The sequence below is a fragment of the Pan paniscus genome, chromosome 22 (assembly GCF_029289425.2).
Source record: "Pan paniscus chromosome 22, NHGRI_mPanPan1-v2.0_pri, whole genome shotgun sequence".
Taxonomy (NCBI): Eukaryota; Metazoa; Chordata; class Mammalia; order Primates; family Hominidae; genus Pan; species Pan paniscus.
The window spans coordinates 5,983,521-5,998,238 of NC_073271.2; positions in this window are offsets into that span (position 1 = coordinate 5,983,521).

Sequence of the window (14,718 nt, forward strand, 5' to 3'; positions counted from 1 at the left end):
TACAGTAAATATATTTCATATATTGTACATATAATATTAACTAAAAGTTCACCAAATACATTTTATATACTGTAAATAAAATATCAAAAAGTACAGTAAATATATATCACATACTGTACATAAAATATCAAAGAGTACACCAAATATTTGTTATATATACTGTAAATATCAAAAACTACAGAAATCATATTCAATGTACTGTATATAAAATATCAAAAATTACACCAAATATAAATTAAATACAGTAAATAAAATATCAAAAAGGACAGTAAATATATACTACACACCCTATGTAAAATATCAAAAATTACACCAAATATATATTATATAATTTACATAGAATATAAACAGGACACCAAATATATCTTATGTATTGTACATAAAATATCAAAAAGTACAGTATATATATTTCATACATTGTACATATATTATTAACTAAAAGTACACCAAATACATTTTGTATACTGAAAATAAAATATCAAAAAGTACAGTAAATATATATTAGATACTGTACATAAAATATCAAAAAGTACACCAAATATGTGTTATATATACTGTAAATAAACTATCAAAAACTACAGTAATTATATTTAATATACTGTACATAAAATATCAAATATTACACCAAATGTATATGATATACTGTAAATAGAATATCAAAAAGTACAGTAAATATACATTACACACCCTACGTAAAATATCACAAACTACACCAAATATATATTATATAATTTACATAAAATAACAAAAGGACACCAAATATATCTTCTATACTGTACATAAAATATCAATATGTACAGTAAATATATTTCATATATTGTATATGTAATATTCACTAAAAGTACACCAAATACATTTTATATACTGTAAATAAAATATCAAAAATTACAGTAAATATATATTACATAGTGTACATAAAATATCAAAAGGTACACCAAATATGTGTTATATATACTGTAAATAAACTATCAAAAACTGCAGTAATTATATTTAATATACTGTACATAAAATATCAAAAATTACACCAAATGTATATTATTTACTGTAAATAAAATATCAAAAAGTACAGTAAATATATCTTACACACCCTATGTAAAATATCACAATCTACAGCAAATATATATTATATAACTTACATAAAATATCAAAAGGACACGAATTATATCTTATATACTGTACATAAAATATCAAAATGTACAGTAAATATATTTCATATATGGTATATATAATATTAAATAAAAATACACCAAATATATTTTATATACTGTAAATAAAATATCAAAATGTACAGTAAATATATATTACATACTGTACATAAAATATCAAAAAGTACACCAAATATGTGTTATATATACTGTAAATAAACTATGAAATACTACAGTAATTATATTTAATATACTGTACATAAAATATCAAAAATTACACCAAATGTATATTATTTACTGTAAATAAAATATCAAAAAGTACAGTAAATATATATTGCACACCATATGTAAAATATCACAATCTACACCAAATAAATATTATATAATTTATATAAAATATCAAAAGGACACCAAATATATCTTCTATACTGTACATAAAATATCAAAAAGTACAGTAAATATATTTCATATATTGTACATATAATACTAACTAAAAGTACACCAAATATATTTTATATACTGTAAATAAAATATCAAAAAGTACAGTAAATATATATTACACACCCTATGTAAAATATCACAATATACAACAAATATATATTATATAATTTACATAAAATATCAAAAGGACACCAAATATATCTTATATGCTGTACATAAAATATCAAAATGTACAGTAAATATATTTCATATATTGTACATATAATATTAACTAAAAGAACACCAAATACATTTTATATACTGTAAATAAAATATCAAAAAGTACAGTAAATATATATTACATACTGTATATAAAATATCAAAAAGTACACCAAATATGTGTTATATATACTGTAAATAAACTATAAAAAACTACAGTAATTATATTTAATATACTGTACATAAAATATCAAAAATTACACCAAATGTATATTATTTACTGTAAATAAAATATCAAAAAGTACAGTAAATATATATTGCACACCATATGTAAAATATCACAATCTACACCAAATATATATTATATAATTTACATAAAATATCCAAAGGACACCAAATATATCTTATATACTGTACATAAAATATCAAAAAGTACAGTAAATATATTTCATATATTGTATATATAAGATTAACTAAAAGTACAACAAATACATTTTATATAGTGTAAATAAAATATAAAAAATTACAGTGAATATATATTACATACTGTACATAAAATATCAAAAAGTACACCAAATATGTGTTATATATACTGTAAATAAACTATCAAAACCTACAGTAATTATATTTAATATACTGTACATAAAATATCAAAAATTACACCAAATATATATTATATACTGTAAATAAAATTTCAAAAGGACAGTGAATACATATGACACACACTATGTAAAATATCAAAAACTACACCAAATATATATTATATAATTTACAAAAAATATCAAAAGGACACCAAATATATCTTATATCCTGTACATTAAATATCAAAAAGTACAGTAAATATATTTCATATATTGTACATATAATACTAAATAAACGTACACCAAATACATTTTATATACTGTAAATAAAATATCAAATAGTACAGTAAATATATATTAAATACTGTACATAAAATATGAAAAAGTACACCAAATATGTGTTATATATTCTGTAAATAAACTATCATAACTACACTAATTATATTTAATATACTGTACATAAAATATCAAAAATTACACCAAATATATATTATTTACTGTAAATAAAATATCAAAAATTTCAGTAAATATATATTACGCACCCTATGTAATATATCAGAAACTACACCATATATATTATATAATTTACATAATATATCAAAAGGACACCAAATATACCTTATATACTGAACATGAAACATCAAAAAGTACAGTAAATATATTTCATATATTGTATATATAATATTAACTAAAAGTACACCAAATACATTTTATATACTGTAAATAAAATATCAAAAAGTACAGTAAATATATATTACATTCTGTACATAAAATATCAAAAAGTACACCAAATATGTGTTATATATACTGTAAATAAACAGTCAAAAACTACAGTAATTATATATAATATACTGTACATAAAATATCAAGAATTACACCAAATGTATATTATTAACTGTAAATAAAATATCAAAAATTACAGTAAATATATATTACACACCCTATGTAAAATATCAAAAACTACACCAAATATATATTATAAAATTCACATAAAATATCAAAAGGACACCAAATATATATTATACACTGTACATAAATTATCAAAATGTACAGTAAATATATTTCATATAGTGTACATTTAATATTAACTAAAAGTACACCAAATACATTTTATATACTGTAAATAAAATATCAAAATTACAGTAAATATATATTACATACTGTACATAAAATATCAAAAAGTACACCAAATATGTGTTATATATACTGTAAATATCAAAAACTACAGTAATCATATTCGATGTACTGTATATTAAATATCAAAAATTACACCAAATATAAATTAAATACTGTAAATAAAATATCAAAAAGGACAGTAAATATGTACTACACACCCTATGTAAAATATCAAAAATTACACCAATTATATATTATATAATTTACATAGAATATAAAAAGGACACCAAATATATCTTATATATTGTACATAAAATATCAAAAAGCACAGTATATATATTTCATACATTGTACATATATTATTAACTAAAAGTACACCAAATACATTTTGTATACTGAAAATAAAATATCAAAAATTTCAGTAAATACATATTACATACTGTACATAAAATATCAAAAAGTACACCAAATATGTGTTATATATACTGTAAATAAACTATCAAAAACTACAGTAATTATATTTAATATCCTGTACATAAAATATCAAAAATTACACCAAATGTATATTATTTACTGTAAATAAAATATCAAAAATTACAGTAAATATATATTACACACCCTATGTAAAATATCACAATCTACACCAAATATATATTATATTATTTACATAAAATATCAAAAGGACACCAAATATATCTTATATACTGTACATAAAATATCAAAATTACAGTAAATATATTTCATATATTGTACATATAATGTTAACTAAAAGTACACCAAATACATTTTATATAGTGTAAATAAAATATCAAAATGTACAGTAAATATATATTGCACAACCTATGTATAATATCAAAATCTACACCAAATACATATTATGTAATTTACATAAAATTTCAAAAGGACACCAAATATACCTTATATACTGAACATAAAATATCAAAATATACCGTAAATATATTTCATATATTGTACATATAATATTAACTAAAAGTACACCAAATACATTTTATATACTGTAAATAAAATATCAAAAAGTACAGTAAATATATATTACATAGTGTACATAAAATATCAAAAAGTACTCCAAATATGTGTAATATATACTGTAAATAAACTATCAAAAACTACAGTAATTATATTTACTATACTGTACATAAAATATCAAAAATTACACCAAATGTATATTATACACTGTAAATAAAATATCAAAAAGTACAGTAAATATATATTACACACCCTATGTAAAATATGACAAACTACACCAAATATATATTATATAATTTACATAAAATATCAAAAGGACACCAAATATATCTTATATAGTCTACATAAAATATCAAAATGTACAGTAAATATATTTCATATATTGTACATATAATATTAACTAAAAGTACACCAAATACATTTTATATACTGTAAATAAAATATCAAAAAGTACAGTAAATATATATTACATTCTGTACATAAAATATCAAAAAGTCCACCAAATATGTGTTATATATACTGTAAATAAACTATCAAAAATGCAGTAATTATATTTAATATACTGTAAATAAAATATCAAAAATTACACCAAATGTATATTATTTACTGTAAATAAAATATCAAAAAGTACAGTAAATATATATTGCACACCGTATGTAAAATATCACAATCTACACCAAATATATATTATATAATTTACATAAAATATCCAAAGGACACCAAATATATCTTATATACTGTACATAAAATATCAAAAAGTACAGTAAATATATTTCATATATTGTATATATAAGATTAACTAAAAGTACAACAAATACATTTTATATAGTGTAAATAAAATATAAAAAATTACAGTGAATATATATTACATACTGTACATAAAATATCAAAAAGTACACCAAATATGTGTTATATATACTGTAAATAAACTATCAAAACCTACAGTAATTATATTTAATATACTGTACATAAAATATCAAAAATTACACCAAATATATATTATATACTGTAAATAAAATTTCAAAAGGACAGTGAATACATATGACACACACTATGTAAAATATCAAAAACTACACCAAATATATATTATATAATTTACAAAAAATATCAAAAGGACACCAAATATATCTTATATCCTGTACATTAAATATCAAAAAGTACAGTAAATATATTTCATATATTGTACATATAATACTAAATAAACGTACACCAAATACATTTTATATACTGTAAATAAAATATCAAATAGTACAGTAAATATATATTAAATACTGTACATAAAATATGAAAAAGTACACCAAATATGTGTTATATATTCTGTAAATAAACTATCATAACTACACTAATTATATTTAATATACTGTACATAAAATATCAAAAATTACACCAAATATATATTATTTACTGTAAATAAAATATCAAAAATTTCAGTAAATATATATTACGCACCCTATGTAATATATCAGAAACTACACCATATATATTATATAATTTACATAATATATCAAAAGGACACCAAATATACCTTATATACTGAACATGAAACATCAAAAAGTACAGTAAATATATTTCATATATTGTATATATAATATTAACTAAAAGTACACCAAATACATTTTATATACTGTAAATAAAATATCAAAAAGTACAGTAAATATATATTACATTCTGTACATAAAATATCAAAAAGTACACCAAATATGTGTTATATATACTGTAAATAAACAATCAAAAACTACAGTAATTATATATAATATACTGTACATAAAATATCAAGAATTACACCAAATGTATATTATTAACTGTAAATAAAATATCAAAAATTACAGTAAATATATATTACACACCCTATGTAAAATATCAAAAACTACACCAAATATATATTATAAAATTCACATAAAATATCAAAAGGACACCAAATATATATTATACACTGTACATAAATTATCAAAATGTACAGTAAATATATTTCATATAGTGTACATTTAATATTAACTAAAAGTACACCAAATACATTTTATATACTGTAAATAAAATATCAAAATTACAGTAAATATATATTACATACTGTACATAAAATATCAAAAAGTACACCAAATATGTGTTATATATACTGTAAATATCAAAAACTACAGTAATCATATTCGATGTACTGTATATTAAATATCAAAAATTACACCAAATATAAATTAAATACTGTAAATAAAATATCAAAAAGGACAGTAAATATGTACTACACACCCTATGTAAAATATCAAAAATTACACCAATTATATATTATATAATTTACATAGAATATAAAAAGGACACCAAATATATCTTATATATTGTACATAAAATATCAAAAAGCACAGTATATATATTTCATACATTGTACATATATTATTAACTAAAAGTACACCAAATACATTTTGTATACTGAAAATAAAATATCAAAAATTTCAGTAAATACATATTACATACTGTACATAAAATATCAAAAAGTACACCAAATATGTGTTATATATACTGTAAATAAACTATCAAAAACTACAGTAATTATATTTAATATCCTGTACATAAAATATCAAAAATTACACCAAATGTATATTATTTACTGTAAATAAAATATCAAAAATTACAGTAAATATATATTACACACCCTATGTAAAATATCACAATCTACACCAAATATATATTATATTATTTACATAAAATATCAAAAGGACACCAAATATATCTTATATACTGTACATAAAATATCAAAATTACAGTAAATATATTTCATATATTGTACATATAATGTTAACTAAAAGTACACCAAATACATTTTATATAGTGTAAATAAAATATCAAAATGTACAGTAAATATATATTGCACACCCTATGTATAATATCACAATCTACACCAAATACATATTATGTAATTTACATAAAATTTCAAAAGGACACCAAATATACCTTATATACTGAACATAAAATATCAAAATATACCGTAAATATATTTCATATATTGTACATATAATATTAACTAAAAGTACACCAAATACATTTTATATACTGTAAATAAAATATCAAAAAGTACAGTAAATATATATTACATAGTGTACATAAAATATCAAAAAGTACTCCAAATATGTGTAATATATACTGTAAATAAACTATCAAAAACTACAGTAATTATATTTACTATACTGTACATAAAATATCAAAAATTACACCAAATGTATATTATACACTGTAAATAAAATATCAAAAAGTACAGTAAATATATATTACACACCCTATGTAAAATATGACAAACTACACCAAATATATATTATATAATTTACATAAAATATCAAAAGGACACCAAATATATCTTATATAGTCTACATAAAATATCAAAATGTACAGTAAATATATTTCATATATTGTACATATAATATTAACTAAAAGTACACCAAATACATTTTATATACTGTAAATAAAATATCAAAAAGTACAGTAAATATATATTACATTCTGTACATAAAATATCAAAAAGTCCACCAAATATGTGTTATATATACTGTAAATAAACTATCAAAAATGCAGTAATTATATTTAATATACTGTAAATAAAATATCAAAAATTACACCAAATGTATATTATTTACTGTAAATAAAATATCAAAAAGTACAGTAAATATATATTACACACCGTATGTAAAATATCACAATCTACACCAAATATATATTATATAATTTACATAAAATATCAAAATGACACAAATTATATCTTATATACTGTACATAAAATATCAAAATGTACAGTAAATATATTTCATATATTGTACATATAATATTAACTAAAAGTACACCAAATACATTTTATATAGTGTAAATAAAATATCAAAAAGTACAGTAAATATATATTACACACCATATGTAAAATATCACGATCTACACCAAATATATATAATATAATTTACATAAAATATCAAAAGGACACCAAATATATATTATATACTCTACATAAAATATCAAAAAGTACAGTAAATATATTTCATATATTGTACATGTAATATTAACTAAAAGTACACCAAATACATTATATAGACTGTAAATAAAATGTCAAAAAGTACAGTAAACATATATTACATAGTGTACATAAAATATCAAAAAGTACTCCAAATATGTGTAATGTATACTGCAAATAAACTATCAAAAACTACAGTAAATATATTTACTATACTGTACATAAAATATCAAAAATTACACCAAATGTATATTATATAGTGTAAATAAGATATCAAAAAGTACAGTAAATATATATTACACACCCTATGTAAAATATCACAAACTACACCAAATATATATTATATAATTTACATAAAATATCAAAAGGACACCAAATATATCTTCTATACTGTACATGAAATATCAAAAATTACAGTAAATATATTTGATATATTGTACATATAATATTAACTAAAAGTACACCAAATACATTTTTTATACGGTAAATAAATTATCAAAAATTACAGTAAATATATATTACATTCTGTACATAAAATATCAAAAAGTACACCAAATATGTGTTATATATACTGTAAATAAACTATCAAAAACTGCAGTAATTATATTTAATATACTGTACATGAAATATCAAAAATTACACCAAATGTACGTTATTTACTGTAAATAAAATATCAAAAAGTACAGTAAATATATCTTACACACCCTATGTAAAATATCACAATCTACACCAAATATATATTATATAAATTACATAAAATATCAAAAGGACACCAAATATATCTTCTATAATTTACAAAAAAATATCAAAAATTATAGTAAATATATTTCATATATTGTATATAATATTAACTAAAAGTACACCAAATACATTTTATACACTGTAAATAAATTATCAAAAATTACAGTGAATATATATTACATACTGTACATAAAATATCAAAAAGTACACCAAATATGTGTTATATATACTGTAAATAAACTATCAAAACCTACAGTAATTATATTTAATATACTGTACATAAAATATCAAAAATTACACCAAATGAATATTATTTACTGTAAATAAAATACCTAAAAGTACAGTAAATATACATTACACACCCTATGTAAAATATCACAAGCTACACCAAATATATATTATATAATTTACATAAAATATTAAAAGGACACCAAATATACCTTATATACTGAACATAAAATATCAAAATATACAGTAAATATATTTCATATATTGTACATATAATGTTAACTAAAAGTTCACCAAATACATTTTATATACTGTAAATAAAATATCAAAAAGTACAGTAAATATATATTACATTCAGTACATAAAATATCAAAAAGTACACCAAATATGTGTTATATATACTGTAAATAAACAATCAAAAACTACAGTAATTATATTTAATATACTGTACATAAAATATCAAAAATTTCACGAAATGCATATTATATACTGTAAATAAAATATCAAAAATTACAGTAAATATATATTACACACCCTATGTAAAATATCAAAAACTACACCAGATACATATTATAAAATTCACATAAAATATCAAAAGGACACCAAATATATATTATATACTGTACATAAAATATCAAAAAGTACAGTAAATATATTTCATATATTGTACATATCATATTAACTGAAAGTACACCAAATACATTTTATGTAGTGTAAATAAAATATCAAAAAGTACAGTAAATATATATTACACACCATATGTAAAATATCACAATCTACACCAAATATATGTTATAAAATTCACATAAAATATCAAAAGGACTCCAAATATATATTATATACTGTACATAAAATATCAAAAATTACAGTAAATATATTTCATATATTGTACATGTAATATTAACTAAAAGTACACCAAATACATTTTATATACTGTAAATAAAATATCAAAAATACAGTAAATATATATTACATAGTGTACATAAAATATCAAAAAGTACTCCAAATATGTGTAATATATACTGTAAATAAACTATCAAAAACTACAGTAATTATATTTACTATACTGTAAATAAAATATCAAAAATTACACCAAATGTATATTATATACTCTAAATAAAATATCAAAAAGTACAGTAAATATATCTTACACACCATATGTAGAAAATCACAATCTACACCAAATATATATTATATAATTTACATAAAATATCAAAAGGACACCAAATATATCTTCTATACTGTACATAAAATATCAAAATGTACAGTAAATATATTTCATATATTGCACATATAATATTAACTGAAAGTACACCAAATACATTTTATATACTGTAAATAAAATATCAAAAAGTACAGTAAATATATATTACATACTGTACATAAACTATCAAAAAGTACACCAAATATGTGTTATATATACTGTAAATAAACTATCAAATCTACAGTAATTATATATAATATACTGTACATAAAATATCAAAAATTACACCAAATGTATATTATCTACTGTAAATAAAATATCAAAAAGTACAGTAAATATATATGACACACCCTATGTAAAATATCAAAAACTACACCAAATATATATTATATAATTTACATAAAATATCAAAAGGACACCAAATATATCTTCTATACTGTACAAAAAATATCAAAAAGTACAGTAAATATATTTCTTATATTGTATATATAATATTAACTAAAAGTACACCAAATACATTTTATATACTGTAAATAAATTATCAAAAATTTCAGTAAATATATATTACATACTGTACATAAAATATCAAAAGGTACACCAAATATGTGTTATATATACTGTAAATAAACTATCAAAAACTACAGTAATTATATTTAATATACTGTACATATAATATCAAAAATTTCACAAAATGTATATTATATACTGTAAATAAAATACCAAAAAGTACAGTAAATATATGTGACACACTCTATGTAAAATATCAAAAACTACACCAAATATATATTATATAATTTACATAAAATATCAAAGGACAACAAATATATCTTCTATACTTTACAAAAGATATCCAAATGTACAGTAAATATATTTCATATATTGTACATATAATATTAACTAAAAGTACACCAAATACATTTTATATACTGTAAATAAAGTATCAAAAATACAGTAAATATGTATTACATACTGTACATAAAATATCAAAAAGTACACCAAATATGTGTTATATATACTGTAAATAAACTATCAAAAACTACAGTAATTATATTTAATATACTGTACATAAAATATCAAAAATTACACCAAATGTATATTATTTACTGTAAATAAAATATCAAAAAGTACAGTAAATATATATGACACACCCTATGTAAAATATCACAAACTACACCAAATATATATTATATAATTTACATAAAATATCAAAAGGACACCAAATATATCTTATGTACTGTACATAAAATATCAAAAAGTACAGTATATATATTTCATATATTGTACATATAATATTAACTAAATGTACACCAAATACATTTCATATACTGTAAATAAAATATCAAAAAGTACAGAAAATATATATTACATACTGTATATAAAATATCAAAAAGTACACCAAATATGTGTTATATATACTGTAAATAAACTATCAAATATACAGTAATTATATATAATATACTGTACATAAAATATCAAAAATTACACCAAATGTATATTATATACTGTAAATAAAATATCAAAAAGTACAGTAAATATATATGACACACCCTATGTAAAATATCAAAAACTACACCAAATATATATTATATAATTTACATAAAATATCAAAAGGACACCAAATATATCTTCTATAGTGTACAAAAAATATCAATAAGTACAGAAAATATATTTCATATATTGTACATATAATATTAACTACAAGTACACCAAATACATTTTATATAGTGTAAATAAAATACCAAAAAGTACAGTAAATATATATTACATACCATATGTAAAATATCACAATCTACAACAAATATATATTATATAATTTACATAAAATATCAAAAGGACACAAAATATATCTTATATACTGTACATAAAATATCAAAAGTTACAGTAAATATATTTCATATATTGCACATATAATATTAACTAAAAGTAAAACAAATACGTTTTATATTGTGTAAATAAAATATCAAATATTACAGTGAATATATATTACATACTGTACATAAAATATCAAAAAGTACACCAAATATGTGTTCAATATACTGTAAATAAACTATCAAACTTCACTAATTATATTTAATATACTGTACATAAAATATCAAAAATTACACCCAATATATATTATTTACTGTAAAGAAAATACCAAAAAGTACAGTAAATATATATTGCACACCCTATGTAAAATATCACAAACTACACCAAATATATATTATATAATTTACATGAAATATCAAAAGGACACCAATTATACCTTATATACTGAACATGAAATATCAAAATGTACAGTAAATATATTTCATATATTGAACATATAATATTCACTAAAAGTACACCAAATACATTTTATATACTGTAAATAAAATATCAAAAATTACAGTAAATATATATTACATTCTGTACATAAAATATCAAAAAGTACACCAAATATGTGTTATATATACTGTAAATAAACTATCAAAAACTGCAGTAATTATATTTAATATACTGTACATAAAATATCAAAAATTACACCAAATGTATATTATTTACTGTAAATAAAATATCAAAAAGTACAGTAAATATATATTACATACCCTATGTAAAATATCACAATCTACACCAAATATATATTATATAACTTACATAAAATATCAAAAGGACACCAAATATATCTTATATACTGTACATAAAATATCAAAATTACAGTAAATATATTTCATATATTGTACATATAATATTAACTAAAAGTACACCAAATACATTTTATATAGTGTAAATACAATATCAAAAATACAGTAAATATATATTACACACCCTATGTAAAATATCACAATCTACACCAAATATATATTATATAATTTACCTAAAATATCAAAAGGACACCAAATATATCGTATATACTGTACATAAAATATCAAAAAGTACAGTAAATATATTTCATATATTGTACATATAATATTAACTAAAAGTACACAAAATACATTTTATATAGGGTAAATAAAATATCAAAAATTACAGTGAAGATATATTACATACTGTACATAAAATATCAAAAAGTACACCAAATATGTGTTATATATAGTGTAAATAAGCTATCAAAACTACAGTAATTATATTTAATATACTGTTCATAAAATATCAAAAATTACACCAAATGTATATTATTTACTGTAAATAAAATACCAAAAAGTACAGTAAATATACATTACACACCCTATGTAAAATATCACAAACTACACCAAATATATATTATATAATTTACATAAAAAATCAAAAGGACACCAAATATACCTTATATACTGAACATAAAATATCAAAAAGTACAGTAAATATATTTCATATATTGTACATATAATATTAACTAAAAGTACACCAAATACATTTTATATACTGTAAATAAAATATCAAAAAGTACAGTAAATATATATTTCATTCTGTACATAAAATATCAAAAGGTACACCAAATATGTGTTATATATACTGTAAATAAACTATCAAAAACTAGAGTAATTATATTTAATATACTGTACATAAAATATCAAAAATTACACCAAATGTATATTATATACTGTAAATAAAATATCAAAAAGTACAGTAAATATGTATTACACACCCTATGTAAAATATCAAAAACTACACCAAATATTTATTATAAAATTCACATAAAATATCAAAAGGACACAAAATATATATTATATACTGTACATAAAATATCAAAAAGTACAGTAAATATATTTTATATATTGTACATATAATATTAACTAAAAGTACACCAAATACATTTTCTATACTGTAAATAAAATATCAAAAAGTACAGTAAATATATATTACATACTGTACATAAAATATCAAAAAGTACACCAAATATGTGTTATATATACTATAAATAAACTATCAAAACTCCACTAATTATATATAATATACTGTACATAAAGTATCAAAAATTACACCAAATGTATATTATATACTGTGAATAAAATATCAAAAAGTACAGTAAATATATATGACACACCCTATGTAAAATATCAAAAACTACACCAAATATATATTATATAATTTACATAAAATATCAAAAGAACACCAAATATATCTTCTATACTGTACAAAAAATATCAAAATGAACAG